The following is a 17627-nucleotide window of genomic DNA, read 5'->3' as shown; positions in this document are numbered from 1 at the left end:
ATTTCCCATCCTGAGAGGAACCTCCCAACACCCTTTATTGGGTGCTCCCTTCTCTATCTGAGCTGCCTTTTCCCCTAGCATATGCAGCTGTCCTCAAAGCCATGGAGTAATCCTCCTAGTACTTATCTCGGCTATTCTTGGGTGTTTGTCTCCTATTTTGTTACTTTATGTTCCGTAGATGAATGCAGTCTTTTTATGTCTATCCCTCTCTTTCTGACTCATTTCACTTAGCATGATACTTTCCATGTAGTACCACTTGTATGTAAATTTCATGACTTCATCCTTTCTGACAGCTACATAGTATTCCATTGTGTAGATGTACCAAAGCTTCTTTAACCACTCATCTGTTCTTGGGCACTCGGTTTTTTTCCAGATTCTAGCTATTGTAAACAGTGCTGCAATGAACAGACAACTGCAGATTGCTTCGACTATACTTTTTTGCCTCTCCGGGGTATATTTCCAGGAGTGGAATTGCTGGGTCAAATGGGAGCTCAATTTCTAGTTTTGTGAGAATAGTCCATACTGTTTTCCAGAAGGGCTGAACCAGTCGGCATTCCCAACAGCAGTGAAGGAGGGTCCCTTTCTCACCACATCCGCACCAGCACCGGTTGCTTTTGTTCTTTTGGATGTGGGCCAGTCTCTGTGGTGTGAAATGATATCTCATTGTTGTTTTGATCTGCATCTCCTTGATGATTATTGACGTAGAGCATTTTCTCATGTGTCTTTTAGCCATTCGAATTTCGTCTTTGATGAAATTTCTTTGATGAATTTTGTCGCCCCACTTTCTGATAGGGTTGGATGTTTTCTTCTTGTGGAGTCCAACCAGTACTTTGTATATCCTTGATATCAGCCTCTTGTCAGATGTGCATTTCTTTTTAAAATATTTTATTAGTGAAATACCATGAGGTACAATTATAGACTTACCAATTTTTGTGCTTGGGTTTCAGTTATACAATGATTGAGTACCCATACCTCCATCAATGTCCATTCCCCACCTCCAGTGCTCCCAGCATCCTTCCCATCCCTCCACCTCCCCCCATCTCACCCCACCCTGTGGCAGGTCATTCCCTTTTGGAAAATAAAAGAATTTTTAAGCTTGAAAATTTCAATTGAAATAATCAATTATATGAACAAATGTAAGAGACTCATGAAACAAGATCAATTGTATTTGTGTATGAATAATTAGAGTCCCACAATGGGAGACAATATTTAAAGAGATAAAAATATAATAATTGCAGAGATAATGGCAAAAATTGTGCCATATTTGATAAAAGACACAGATCTACACTTCCAGTAAACTCTGTAAAACCAAGTCAATCAAAATTGTTTTAAAGCTAAAATATTAATGATTTCAAATCTACATGAATTAAACTACCAAATTTGATGAATGAAACCAAAGAACTAAGTAAGTGGAAAAATATTCCGTAATTTTAGAGAGAATGACTAAATATTGTCACGATACAGGTCAGATTTTAATGTTTTCTTAAGATGATTAGAGAATAAGTAAAAACAACTATGTAATAGGTATATGTATGCTCTTGTTCACAATTAGGGGAAAACAAAACCATGGAGCTACTTAAAAAAAATTTGAGACAAATGAAAATTGAAACAAAAATAAACACAACTTGTGAGAGGGTACAGTGAAAGGTGTGTGTAGATTATGTAGTTGCACTTTTTATAATAAGGAAAATCATGCTAGTTGTCTAACTTTTCTACAGAAGTTACAGAAAAAAAGATCAGTTTATATCCAAAGCCAAGAGAGAGAGAGAGTACTCAATCGCAATGAAGAGATAAATAGAAAACAGGGTAAACTGTAAAGCAAAACTTTTTTTTTCCGAATCTGTTTTCAATAAGACGATATAAAAGACTATAATATATATATGACTTTATTCCAGTAATTTGGAGATTCCTTTATGTTTCAATATAATAGACTGTGTACTTTATCTTTCTTTTTCTTTTCTTTTTGGGTCACACCCATTGATGCTTAGGGATTATTCCTGGCTCTGCACTGCTCGGGGGACCATATGGGATGCTGGGAATGGAACCTGGGCCAGCCGAGTGAAAGGGAAACACCCTACCTGCTGTTTTATCACTCCAGCCCCAACCATATACTTTTTTGAAAAGGTAAACATTTTAGAGATCTCAGACCTAGCAGTAAGCTTTGTAAGCTCCTGCTGGAACATCCTTAGGGTTTCTCCAAGTAGATGGTTATACCAAAGTTATTCCTTGATAGGCTCCTGCTGCAAGAGATTTTCTGTCTCACACAAACTGTTAGACAACATTAGAATAGAGTTCTGTAAAACAGATAAAGGCTGAAAAATGCCATGTATCTCAACATTCACCCACACGGGTAAAAACTGTAAATGATGTAAGTTCTTGCTTATAAGATCAGGGACAAAGTAATGATGCCACTCTTAACACTTTTGCTCAGCATTGGACTGGAAGTTCTAATCAGAGTGATTAAGAAAGAAAAACATCTCTTTTTTTCCAGTCCATCAAAAGCAAGTATTCCTATATCTTAGCAAAGGATATTAACACAAGTCATTTTCATTTATAATTATATTCAATAGAATATATACCTAAAAATAAATATAACCAATGAAGTAAATGATTTATATATTGAAACAAATTAAAGTGGACTTTCTAGTGGGAATATAAAATCATACAAGCGCTATTTTTTAAAAAACGTTTCACATTTACTAAAATAAAAAAAATTACCCTCAACCCCCAAAATTCTAATACAGATGAGTAAACAACAGATAATCAGCAATTACTTTTTCATGAATTTTCATAGATGAATGGTTATAAGTGCACATGGTGCGGGGGGTGGGGGCTTGGGGCAGGGAGAGACAACCCAAACACCCATTAATGGATTCTTTTTCAAAATGTGTTATGCACATATAAACTTAAAGCACTTCATCAGAAAAGCAATAGAATCACAAATACACACTACAATTTGCTTGGATCTAAAAATACATTGCTAAGAGTGTCAGGTTTAAAAGGTCACGTGTAGCTTAATTTCATTTATTTGTTACTTGGAAATATCTAGAATAGGAAAACCCACATGAATGCAGAAAGTGAGCTGGTAATTGCCAGTTGTTGAAACATAGCTTAGGTCAGGAGGGCATGTATGCATATGTGTGTGTAATGACTACTGAACCGGTATAGAGTATCCTCTTGCTGAAAAAAAAGGAATGAAAATATTTTGGAAACCATTAATAGCAGTTGCATTGAGCACATCATGACTGTTGAATGCTAGTGTGTTGTACACTGTAAATGTGTCATTTTATTTTATGTGAATTTTATCTTAATGGGGGAGGGTGGGTTTGTAAAAAGCCTCCCAGCTAGTCCCGAGGGCCTGTTCTGACAGTAGTTTACCTCTTGGTCTGGACGACTCACTTCTTGGGCCCAGAGGTGCAGCAGTACCTTGGTGGTACTCAGGGACTGATGGGGCTTTTTTCTACCACAGCAGTACTTGATGAATCATGTGGTGCCAGGGATCAAAATCTGATGTACCTGTGAGGCCATGCACAACAGCTCGAGCTATCAGTGCTCAGCGACTTTTCCTAGCTCTGGGCTTAGGAGTGATCCCTGGCATTTTTCCTGGGACCATACGTGGTTGCAAGGATTTGAACCACACTTAGTAAAATGCAAGATGCAGTTATATGACTTCTGTACTCTCTTTGCAGTTCATGGATTATGTTCTTAATCACAGTTTATCTGTTATATAATCCTTTTTGGTTTTGGCAGGGGGTGAGGTGGGCACACATGGTGATGCTCAGGGAATATTCATGGTTCCCTATTTTGGCATCATTTTCGGTGGGTTCAGGAAACCATATGTGGTGCTGGAGATCTAACTTGGGTTGTCAAGTACAAGACCAGCAACCTACACACCATATTATCTCTCCAGCTGTACATAATATGATTTATATGGAAAACCATGTTTTTATTTTTATTGGTAGCTTATCTTTTTATAGTTCTGATGCTAGTTAAGTAAGTTACTTGTCAGTTATCTTCCTTTTGGTTTTGTATTTTGCCAAATAAAACTTCAATCAATAAGGACCAATATTTTTATGTATCTATGTTTATAAATCAGATACGCTGGAACCATATTTCCCCTCAATTGTAAAGTAGTTGACTTCCAGGTTAATTGTTTCATTTATCTAAGTTTGATTTATTTCATATACTTTTTTTTACTACTTAAATGAAATCTCCTTAGAGCTCTTATTTAACATATTACATGCTGTGAGTTCTCATAATTAAAACACTATAAAATCAATAAAATTCAGCTTCCACTTATAGGTAGTGATGGGACTTCATTCAAATAATTAGTTCATCAATTTTTATTTTCCTTAGGGATATCAATATAATCAATAACAGATATGTTCATTAATCTTCCCATACTATTAGACATGTGCACTTTAATGATTGTGAGAATTTAAATATTTATTAGTGTACTTTAGAAACTCAGTAAGAAAGAAGACCAGCAGATAAATGCAGCTATCCCTATTTTTCCCCTTGATTTGAAGAGGCACAATTATAAGGCTAATAAACAATTTTATTTGAAGTAAATTATTTGAGGTGCAGAGACTTAGATGGCATTCATCAACTGTGTGGTAATAAACAATATCTCTGCAGGCACCCCCCCCCCACGCTCGGAGGAAAAGGGGATCTGCGTCCCTCTCTGCCTGTCCCTTTGGTCCGGTTGCCCATCAGAGCTGCTTCCTTGTCCCCCACCCAGTCTTTACTTCCTGGACAAAAAGCAGGTATCCAGGGAGGCGTGGCCACTTCAGAGGTGGGCGTGGCTTTAAAAAGTGGGCGTGGCTTAATTTTCGGCGGGACAAAGCTCACACGGCTGCAGGTTGTTCACTCAAACCAACAAATATTACCCCTCCACATACACAACAACATGAGGAAACAACGCAAATCCCCACCACAGGGAGACCATGAGGAAATCTCTCAAGAAGCCTCAGTAGGAGCTAGCCACCTTAGGGACCTCTCTGACAAGGAATTCAGATATGAAGTCATCAAGATGTTCAATCAACTCGATAAAACAGTCACACACATATCCGCTAAACTGAAAGAGGACATGAAAGAAACAATCGATCGCACAATTGACAAAATACAGCAAGAAATGAGAGCCGAAATTGGAAAGCTCCGCACAGAAATGGCACGCATCACAGATTCCATAGACGAAGTCAAAACCTCACTCACTGCCCTCAACAACAGAACGACCACAGCTGAGGAAAGAATCAGTGACTTGGAAGATCAGCTGCACCAAGCCAACAGACAACAGCAAACGAAGGCAAGGACCTCAAAATAGCTCAAGAGCGAATCAGAGTCCTACGAGATGATTCCAGAAGAAACAACATTAGAATCATTGGACTACCAGAAGCTCAAGGAAACAATCCCAATGAAAAAAACCTGCTGAAACAAATTATTGCCGAAAAATTCCCAGCGCTCATTGATACAGCCATCCAGATTCAAGAAGCCCGAAGGTGCCAGCTAAAAGAGACCCCAACAGAAACACCCCAAGACATATTATAGTCAGAATGATCGATGCTGCCGATAGAGACACAATACTGCAAGCAGCAAGGGCAAAAAAGGAAATCACATACAAAGGAGTACCCCTGAGATTCACAGCAGACCTCTCAGAGGAAACCCTACAAGCCCGAAGACAGTGGAGAGATATAGTCAAAAAACTCACTGAAATGAATGCTTCACCAAGAATACTCTATCCGGCTAAACTCTCACTCCAAATAGATGGAAAGCTACACTATTTTCTAGATAAACAGCAGCTCAGGAACTTCATAGACTCAAAACCAAACCTAAAACAAGGACTAAAGGGGCTACTATAAGACAAGACAAACCCTACAACCACAACACACCCGCACAGAAATATGACACAAAACCCCATAACCATACTCTCTCTCAATGTCAATGGTCTCAATTCACCATTGAAGAGACACAGAGTGGCAAAATGTATACAGAGACAGAACCCAACATTCTGCTGCCTACAAGAAACTCATCTCAACACTCAGAGCAAACACAGACTCAAAGTCAAAGGATGGAAAACAATCCTGCAAGCAAACAGTTCCTGTAAAAAAGCTGGGGTGGCCATACTAGTATCTGACAACATTAATTTCACCCTGAAAAAGGCTAGAAGGGACAGTGAAGGCCATTTTCTATTCATCAAGGGATACGTACAACAGGAAGAGATCACACTCTTAAATGTATACGCACCTAATGAGGGAACAGCCAAATATTTAAAACAACTGCTAACAGACTTTAAGGAGGACATTGCAAGCAGCACAATAGTACTTGGAGACTTCAACCATCTGATTTTTGACACCTTGGCAAATGAGACAGTGTCCCTGATTCTTGATTGACGACGGATGTCGAACTCCAGATTCTTTCTCTCATTTGAGTGAAACGTGATATTCCAAGCATAGCTCTTTCAATTCCTCTTTGGGAGACCCGGATAGCATTCTCATCCTGTTTACGTAGGGCCCAGGTCTCTGAGGCATATGTTAATGCAGGAAGAACAGTGGAATCAAAGAGATGTGCCAGGAGCCGGAGGTTCTTCGTCCTCTTAGTTATTTCTTCGACATTCTTGAAGGCGTTCCAAGCTGCTCTCTTCCTCCTGCGCAGCTCGGGTGCCAGGTCATTTGTCATGTTGACCTCTCGACCTAGGTACACATAGCTGTTGCATTCGGAGATGGTCGTTCCGTTGAGAGCGAATGGGGCGTCAGGAACGAGGCTGTTTCTCATAAACATTGTCTTCGTAAAATTCAGCTGTAGTCCTACCTTTCCACACTCACGATCAAAGTCGGCCAGCATTTGTGCCGCTTGGCTGATGTTTGGTGTTATTAAAACAATGTCATCAGCAAAGCGGAGGTGGTGTAGTTGCCGACCATCTATCTTCACTCCCATTCCTTCCCATTCCAGTCGTCGCATGATGTTCTCGAGGGTGGCACTGAAGAGTTTCGGTGAAATGGTATCACCATGCCGAACCCCTCTCTTGACATCAACGATCACTTCTTTGTAGAATGGTGAGATCCTGGTAGTGAATCCGCAATACAGCTCACGGAGGATCTTGATGTATTGGGCTTGAATGCCCTGATTGGCTAGGGCTTCAATGACCGCTTCCATCTCAACAGAATCAAAGGCCTTCTTTAAATCAATGAACGTTAAACAGAGCGGCATCTTGAACTCCCGAGAAACCTCAATGAGCTTGGTTATCGTGTGGATATGGTCGATGGTGCTGAATCCTTTGTGGAACCCGGCTTGCTCGCATGGTTGTCCTTCATCTAGTGTTCTGCCAATCCTATTTAAGATGACTTGAGTGAACAACTTGAAGATGATAGACAATAGGCAGATCCGGCGATAGTTGCCAATGTCATGGATGTCTCTCTTCTTGAACAGTAGTACGGTCCTGCTGGTTTTCCATTGGGACGGAACCTTGCATTCAGACAGGTAGCGTGTGAAGAGCCAAGCCAGTATGTTGATGAGTACTGAAGGCAGGTTCTTCAGGTGTTCAGGTCTGACCTTGTCTGGGCCGGGTGCTGTTCGTTTCTTTACTGACGAAATAAATTTAAATCGTATAAATCTTTCGCGTGAATTACTAGAAAGAGAAATAATACATAGTGCATTCTATGTGTGTTTTCCATCTCTTACAGAGAGGGAACATTGGTGTACACTAAATCTCACATAATGTGTATAACATGATAACTGACATTCATGTAAACTCATAAAACTCTTTTCTCTACCTTAAAAGGAACCATTGATACTCTTTCCCAATTCTTAACTTATTTTTCAAATTATACCTAATGATTCAAACCTAATTAAGTTAGCACTGATCACTTAAAATTTCAATGATTCTAATACTCTGTATTTTCAAACATTGGTCAAAATAACTTTTAGTGCAGACTTTTTCCTGTACTTAAATGGATGGATGAGATTAATTCTTTTTTTATATTACTATGGGATTTCACCCCCATATAAGCATTTTGTGTCTCAAAATACTACATAAAAATAATAATTTAACTTTCATAGTTTGAATATATTTACATGTCTATTACTTAACATAAGAAATGATTTGTATTATAGATTAATATCCATTATGGTAAGAAATGTAAGTTACATTGAGGTGGCCTCAATGTTAAAGGTAAAGGTAAAGGCCCTCCCGTTGATCGTCGATTTGCTCGAGCGGGCCCAGTAACATCTCCATTGGAGACTTTGTTGTTACTGTGTCTGGCATATCGAATACTCTCGGTAGCTTGCCGGGCTCTCCGAGAGGGGCGGAGGAATCGAACTCGGGTCGGCCTCAATGTTATTTTTAATAATTGTTGAGTGCACTGCACTATACCACTGTCCTCCCGTTGTTCATCAATTTGCTCAATGGGCACCTTTGTGAGACTTGTTGTTACTGTTTTTGGCATATTGAATACACTACAGGGAGCTTGCCAGGCTTTGCCATGCGGGCAGGAAACTCACCATAGCTTGCTGGGCTCTCCAAGAGGGACTGAGGAGTTGAATCTGGGTCGGCCATGTGCAAGGCAAATGCCTAACCCACTGTGTTATTCAACTGTTACAAATTACATAAGATAGACTTGTTGTATAGCCAGAGAGATTGGTATAGACTTTTAAAATAATTGTCTTTGTTTTATAAATGTGTATTATACATAAAATATTCCTTGAAGTTTTTAGAGCATGTGCACTCTAAAAACACTCACTGATTTTTGTAGTAATAATAGTGTTTCTCGATCATGTTTACTCTTATATAAGCCAAATTCGTGGCCATGGGACACTTCACACCACACACCCTACCCATATTCCAAGAGTACCAAGAGTACCACACCACCACATTTAATGGAGTTCAAAGTAGGAGGCAACCAATCTTAGAGGAAAATATTATTTTATAGATATATGTATGTATTTGGGCTGGAGCGATAGCACCATGGGTAGGGTGTTTGCCTTGCGCGCAGCCAACATGACCAACCTGAGTTCGATTCCTCCACCCCTCTCGGAGAGCCCAGCAAGCTACCGAGAGTATCTCGCCCACACGGCAAAGTCTGGCAAGCTACCTGTGATGTATTCGATATGCCAAGCACAGTAACAAGTCTCACAATGTTACTGGGCCCACTCGAGCAAATCGATGAACAATGGGAGGACAGTGACAGTGACATATGTATATAAAATCACACAAGGCTCAATGCCTAACAACATGCTAGTGGTCTCTTAAGAAGGGCTTAATGGCCCCTGGGTGAAATACAACAACCTTTATACTCTTTCCTCTAAGGAAACTTTTTTTGAGCATTTTCAGAGGTTTTTCATAACAAACAATACAAAATATATATTATTTTGGTTCTACTTTGGGCATGGATTGGGATTTGGGATGGAAACATTTGAAATATGTTGGTGGGAAGGTGTAATGATAGTGGGATTAGTGTTTGAATATTAAATGTAATGAAATATTGTTAACTACTTTATAAAATAAAAATATTATGAAGAATAATGTGGTCCATGATATAGAGTTTTTAAAAATAATTCTGCCTAACAGCAATATTTTTTTCACTTTTCTTTATGCCTCTTATGTCAACTTCTGACCTAGTTACCTGTATAAATCTCTGCTCTGGGTTGTGGATAGTGATGAGATCGATATTTAACAGTAATATGCTCCTTCTTGAAACTGACCTTTGTCTTTTCTCCCCTGAAAATTGATCAACTATATTTAGTAATGATTTGATACACTCTCCTCACCCTTAAACAGGAATTATTTCTTGCTATTTGAATTAGATTGCTTGGTAAGATAACTACCAGTTTGACGGTTATGGACCCTTTTCAAACAGATTGAGTCAAAAAGTTTTGGATCTGACTTTCTTATTGGTTACTGTTATTATTGTCATTCTTCTGTCATGAATGTGTTGTTATTATTGTGCTACTATTACGGTGTTATAATTATTATATTACTGTGTTGGTTATTGTGTTACTGTTATATTATTCATGTTATATTATTACTGTTATTATTCTGGTATTATTGTGCTGTCATTATTTAACTGTTATCGCATTATATTTTACAGTATAATTGCGTGGGTATTTTTTTTTTTGCTTTTTGGGTCACACCCAGCATTGTACAGGGGTTACTCTTGGTTTATGCATTCAGGAATTACTCCTGGCGGTGCTCAGGGGACCATATGGGTGCTGGAAATCAAACCCGGATCGGTCACATGCAAGGCAAACGTTCTACCCACTGTGCTATCACTCCAGCCCCTATAATTGTGTTTTTATTATATAATTTGTTTTTATTATAATATCCTGTTATTATTATGTTACTGATTTTCACTCAAACTGTCATTATTTACTGGAGAGAATTAGAAATGTGACCAATGTGTCTTTCCTAATTTTCTCCCTTCGGGAACCTGAATTAGTTGTCAGTCAAAGTTTTGTATTCCAGACCAGCATGATTGTGGTGAAAAATCCGTAAGTGGTAATAGTAAATTTTAAAAAAAATTTTATTAGTGAAACACCATGAGATACAATTGTGACTTACAAATTTTTGTGCTTGCGTTTCAATTATACAATGATCGAGTACCCATCCCTCCACCAGTGCCCATTCTCTGCCACCACTGTTCCCAGTATCCCTCCAACCCCCCCATCCCCCTATTCCCCCATTCCACCCTGCCTCTGTGGCAGGGAATTCCCTTTTGTTCTCTCTCTCCTTTTGGGTGCTGTGGTTTTCAATAGAGGCATTGAGTTGCAATCATGTTTGGTCTATAGTCTACTTTCAGCATGCATCCTGGGAGGATTCTCCCAACACTCTTTATTTGGTGTTCCCTTCTCTATCTGAGCTGCCTTTTCCCCTAGCATGTGCGGCTGGCCTCCACGCCATGGAGTAAACCTCCTGGTACTTATTTCAGCTATTCTTGGGTGTTAGTCTCCTATTTTGTTACTTTATGTTGCCCAGATCAATGCAGTCTTTCTATGTCTGTCCCTCTCTTTCGGACTCAGTGAATTCTTAAGCACCCAAACTGTATCTCTTAAGCTGGATAATCTCCTGGCTCCTTTAATCAATAAGTAACAAGTATATTTAGGAAAATTCTTTTAAAAATTATTTTCTGGTGTGGAATAGTAGGTAGAGCATGTAAAGAGCTTGGCTTTACACATGTCTGGCCTGGGTTTTATCCCCAGCACCCTATATGATCCCCAGAACCCCATCAGGAGTGATGCCTGAGTACAGAGCACAGACTAAGCCCTGAGTACTGCTGGGTGTCATCCTAAGACAAAACAAAACAAATTTAGTTTCTGATATGCAAAATCAGTATTGACAACAGTGTGCTAGGTGTTATTGGTTTACCTGTGGTTAGAGGGTTCAATCTTTTCATCACTGTCACTGTCCTCCCGTTGTTCATTGATTTTCTCAAGAGGGCCCAGTAACGTCTCCATCGTGAGACTTTGTTGTTACTCTGTTTGGCATATTGAATACGTCAATCAAACCCGGATCGGTCACATGCAAGGCAAACGTTCTACCCACTGTGCTATCACTCCAGCCCCTATAATTGTGGTAGCCAAGGCCACCTGAACACAAAAACGGGTAGCTTGCCAGGCTTTGCCGTGCGGGTGATTATACTCGGTAGCTTGCCGGGCTCTCCGAGAAGGGTGAAGGAATCGAACTCGGGTCGGCCATGTTGGCTGCATGCAAGGCAAAAATACCTTACCCACTGTACTATCGCTCCAGCCCCCAAATTTTCATGAATTAAGAAATATTTTCCTCTAGGGTGGTGAGTCAAGCATGCAACTACAGTTAACCAGAAGACCCCTTCTCAGCTAAGGTGCCCACATGAACACCTAGAACAGAGAGGACTCCTATGGTTTTAGAAGTTCACCAGAAGTAGAACTCTAACCCAGGACCAGCACCAACACAGGCCCCTCCCCCACAGGTACACCAGGGGTGGGGAGCGTGGACTCTAGAACAGCATGCTGAGCAAGCAGCCACAGTTAATTTCCCCTTTCATGCAGCCACAGTTATTTTCCCCCCTTCATAGCACTTTGGACTCATATCTTAACCTCCATTACCTAATTCTTACGAGAACAGCCTAGCTATCCCAAACACATTAGATCAATAGGTGTACAGACATGTCAACTCAGCTGGCCATTGAGTTCATACACAGCAACGTGGGGGCTGCTGGGAGCAGGCAATGAGGTCTTGGCATGTCTACAAGGCTTTGAGGATCGACAGGGTTCAGACAGGGCAAGGTGGGAGCTTCTGTATGCAGAGAGAAAATTGCAGAACCTCCCACATGTAAATGTGACCCCCATGGAGCCTGTGGCTTGCTTAAACAGAGATGCATGATAACATGGCAAAATGGAAACCATCCACATGCAGGGAATGCTTCAGGGGGCCGAAACATTCAAACATGGTGACATGATGGCTGTAGCCAACTAACAAATTGGCATGGGGCTACATGGCTTGCAGATACTGTGGTTCGGGTGGCCTTGGAGTGCAGACACAAGAATGTGGGGGCTGCAGCATGCAGACATGGAGGGAGACACAAGGACCACAGGTCACCTGCACCTGAAAGTGGGAACTTCTGTATGAGGACATGGCCTCTTGGGAACCCCCAAGTACAGACACAGCTTTGTGGGGTCCACCACATGCAGACAAGACACTGTGGGCTCTGCAGCTTTCACAGAGAGTCACAGCTTGCAGACACAGTGATACGGAGCCCATGATGAGACATGGTGCATATTGTGCAGGCATGGTGAAGTAGGTACACTGTGTGCAGACAAGGCATCACCTGGCTCAAGGATTGAGATATGGTGACAGCGGGGTTGTGACATGCCAACATGACCTCACAAGAACCACTCACATGCAGACCCAGACTGAGACTATGGCTTGCAGACACAGCTACATGGAGCCTGCAGTCTTAAGACTTGTGAGGGCCCTCGCATGCAGATACTGCAGTGTGGGTTCTTCAGCTTTTCATAGGAAATACCTGTGTGCCATCATGCTCTTGTGGGTTTTGTGGCATTCAGAGATGTTGATGCTGGGACCCCTTTGTGCAGACATGGCAATGTAGAGGGTCCATGCATGCAGATGTAGTGATTGGTGTTCATGACATGCAGATACTACCTTAAGGTGGTTGTAGCATGCATACATGGTGATATGGGATCTGCAGAGTACAGATATAATCTTCTAGCAAATACCTACTTGCAGACAGTACATCGGTTGGATGCAGCACTCAACCATGGTTATTTGAGGATCGTGGAATGCAGACCCTTCCTGGAGGAGGTATCAGCATGCAAACATTGTGATTTGGGTGTTGAGGCATGTGGACACAGTGACATGGGGGAAAATGGCATAAAGGCATGTGACAGTGAAGACTGAAGTATGCAGACTCAGAGAATTATGAGCTACGGCAAGCATAAAAGATGGCAAGGGGACCATTGCATGCAGACAGGGTGTGTGCCTTCTGTAGCATGCAGGCAGAGTGACTCAGGGGTCTACCATGTAGACATGTCCTTTCAGGGTCCACAGCTTGCAGCCACAATCTCCAGTGACACAACTGTCTGCAGATGTAGTTTGCTTGTTATACAGTTTTCAGAGACAGTGTTCAAATGCCACACAAGGAGAAGTGGTGACTCAGAGGCCAAGACATGCAGACAGACTGAAACATGTCCCATAAATTGCCCACACAAGTGCCACAGCAAGTAGGGGGCCACAGTATGCCGACAAGGCACCATGGGCCCTGGAACACTTGGACCAGGCAAAGTGGGGCTGAAGCATGTAGACATGGCAAAACATAGGCTGTGTTGTGCACACACGGCAATATAGGGTTGCAATGTGCAGAAGCAGTGACATGGTAGCGTCTACATATAGACATAGTCTCATAGGATATGCATGCATGCTGTTGTGGCCTCAGTTTCTGTGGCATCCTATCTGCAACTTGTGAAGAGGGTTATATGGGATCCATGACACACAGGCATGAATTCCCAGGAGTCTCTCAATTCAGACATGGCATTTCAGCGTCCACACCATGCAGAAAGAAGGATGTAAGGCTATGGTAAGCAGACATGGCCATGGGGTCTCGGGGTGCTGCCAGGGTGACTTAGCTGCTATGGCAGAAGACACGACTTCCTGGGATCAACAGCATGCAGAAATAGTGATATGGAAGGCTATGCTATGGCATGCAGTCAAGGTGATGTCGGGTCTCACCCAGCCATGATGATGCGGGGGTCAAGGCATGCAATCAAAGTGATATAAGTGAGATATTTGCAGACATAGCAAGGTTGGGATTGTGAATGCAGACTAAATGACACAAAGGTGGCAGCATGCACACATGGTGATGTAGGGGTCGTGGCACATAATAGGCCAGGAAAACTGGGGTGGTGGTGGCTTCAAGATAAGGTAACAAAGGGACCATGGTTTTTAGACATGAGGATTTAGGGACCACTCTGTGCAAACACACAGAGGCATGGAGGTCACATGTGCACCAATAGGAACGTGAGGGTCTGCTGTATGCACACAGGGTGACACTGGGTAATCACACGCAAATAAGGCATTGCAGGTCTATGACAGGGAGATGATGCAGGGGCAGCAGGGTGAAGCCACAGGAGGTGTGATAACAGCAACGTTTGGCCGTGGAGTGTAGTCACAATGACCCACATAGCACAATCTTGCAGGAAATACCTGTTTACAGTCATGGCCTTGTGGGTCTGTGACATTCAGATATAGCAATGCAGGCCAAATCATGCAAACATGGAGATGTAGGGACACAGTGTGCAGACATGATAACGTGGGGGTTGCAGTGAGTAGGCACAGTCATTCGGTCCCTCTGACACGTACACAACCTTGCAGTAATGCGTGGTTGCAGACACAGCCAATTGTAGTGATCAACTCCCCATACATATAGACAGAGAATAGGTGTGGCTTGACAGCTCCTAGTAGATCTGATGGGATATGAGGTTCATGGCATGTAGGGGCATATCACAGACCTCATCAGTCCCAGATTACCCCTGCTGTTCCCAAGGTGACAGAGGTGGGTAGAGAGGAAGTAACACGTCCCCTTCTCAAGGGTGCTGCCAATCTCTTTCACACTTCACACATGTCACAAATATATCCCACCTGCATAAAGACCAACACCAGTCCATGTGCCTCTCCTCCCTCCTATTCACCCTAACTTGACTCTTTCCTCTTTGATTTCTTTTACCTCTTGCCTTAGTGCATTGAATCAATATGATTTTAACCTTTTCATGTATAATGTCGGGTATAAGAGAAAGTTTTAAGATAAAAGTCTCCAAGGAGGGACAAGTGAGACAATACAGCAGGCAGGGTGCCTGCCTTTCACTTGGGCAATTCCCTTTCAATCCTGAGCACCCCATGTAGGGGGCATTTGCATCAACACACACACAGCTCCATGTTTAATCCTGTCACCAGGTACCCTTTCCAGCACACTTAGGTGGCCTTGGCATGGGTGGGGTAGAGTATTGAACTGTCTGGCCCTGAGGGAGCCAGAATCACCAGGCACCAGTGGCCCCAGTTTCCCTGAGCACTATTGAAAGACCCCTTCAAAAAAAGCTTTCTGGGACAATCAACAAGTGATTCTGGGCAATGTCTGTAGAGATTTCCATGTAGACAAGTGCATGGACAGGGAAGGAAAGTGTTTGGGATCAGGCCTGCAGTGTAGACAGCATCTGCATGACAGCATGGCAAAATACTCAGGAGGAAAACCTGGTACCAGCTATTTCATGTGTTCAGTAGCCAGTGAGCAGCCAAGGGTGAAGTCCATGGAGAGAGTTGACTCGTCAATCCACAAACAGTGCAGTGGTTTGTAAGGTGGTTACACCTGGAAAGGCAGGGTAAAGAAGCCAGGACCACAATTCAGGGCATCCAGCACCACCTCACAGGGCACCCACTGTGGAATCCAGCACCCAGAAGCACCCCACAGGGCACCCAGAGGCATCTCATAGGGTAAGCAGCACCCAGCAACACCTCACAGAAAAACCAACACCCCGCACCTTTGGAGGGCACTCAGCATGCAGCAAAACCTCATGGGGCAAGACAGGAGGTTATTCAGCAGGGAACCAGCTGCCTGTTACAAAATTGGACCTACACCGTAAAAAGACCAGGCTCTGTCAGCAAAATAGAGACTCCCTTCCCTCAACCCAGACCCTTTGCCAAGCAATTTGTGGGGTGAAATTCTTTTTAAAAATTCTTTTCTAGTAGACTATGGACTGAACATGTTTGCCACTCAATGCCTCTTTTGCAGACCACAACACCCAAAAGGAAAGAGAGAACACAGGGGATTGCCCTGCCACAGAGACAGGGGGGATGGGGGGATGGGGGTGGGAGGGATATTATCCATGGTGGTGGAAAATGGGCACTGGTGGAGGGATGGGTATCTGATCATTGTATAATTGAAACCAAAGCACAAAAAATTGTAAATCTACAACTTTAAAAAAAATAAAATAAAATAAAGGGAAAAAAAATAAAAAATAAAAAAATAAAAAAAAAATTCTTTTCTGTGAGGGCAAGGCAATGGGCACAAAAAGCATGGGTCTTTCTTTAGGCCTAGAACCGTATTTCCTTTCCTACAAAGAGAAACTCTTTGCTCCAATCTGAGTCCACAGCTACCAAAGAAATTGGGTTGCAGGGACCATATTCCTTGCTGGACCACATAGATTTCAGATACACCTTGAGGGTTGTCTGGTGGGCTGCTGAGACTAGAGGTCTATGCCATGCAGGTGCTCATCTTAGACGGTGTCAGTCCTAAGACTCCCAGTACCCTTCCTAGTGACAGATACAGGTATAAAGGGAAGTAGTGGACTTCCCACGTCCTCCTCGAGGCCTTGGTCTCTCCCATCTCAACACTTCAGTGAGCCACCTGTAAAAAGCTTGAAGCCAATACATTGAGATACTGGTAAAACCTGATTCTTAGAGAAACTAGGATATTAATCTTCCCACTGAGAGACTTGTTCGATAGCACAGCGGGTAGGGCGTTCACCTTACAAGTGGCCAACATGGCCGACCCGAGTTCGATTCCTCCGCCCCTCTCGGAGAGCCCGGCAAGCTACCGAGAGTATTCGATATGCCAGACACAGTAACAACAAAGTCTCCAATGGAGACGTTACTGGGCCCGCTCGAGCAAATCGACGATCAACGGGATGGCCTTTACCTTTACCTTTACTGATAATCTGCAACAGTACCAAGAGCTGAATCCAAAGCCTGAGATGGCAACAACAGCTCCAAACCAGCTGGAAATGCTCCCAGAAACCAATACCATCCTCTACAATGACACAGAGATGTATGCTATGAGATATCAGTAACCATGGTCTTTCGTTAAAAAATGTAGATGTGGGAAATCATCCACTAAGAAATCAGCTCCCTAACACAAAGCTTAAAGTCAGCCAATCACCCTTGGTAAAACAAACAGCATAGGGGCTGGAGCAATAGACAGCGTGTAGGGTGTTTGCCTTGAACGCGGTCAACCCAGGTTCGAATCCCAGTATCCCATATTTTCCTTTGAGCACCACCAGAAGTAATTTCTGAGTGCAGAGCCAGGAGTAACCCCTGTGCATCTGTGCATCGCCAGTGTGACCCAAAAAGAAAAAAATCACAGCATAAATTT

This window comes from Sorex fumeus, unplaced genomic scaffold, assembly GCF_029834395.1.
Source record: "Sorex fumeus unplaced genomic scaffold, SorFum_2.1 ptg000109l, whole genome shotgun sequence".
Lineage (NCBI taxonomy): Eukaryota > Metazoa > Chordata > Mammalia > Eulipotyphla > Soricidae > Sorex > Sorex fumeus.
This window is presented reverse-complemented; position numbering follows the sequence as displayed.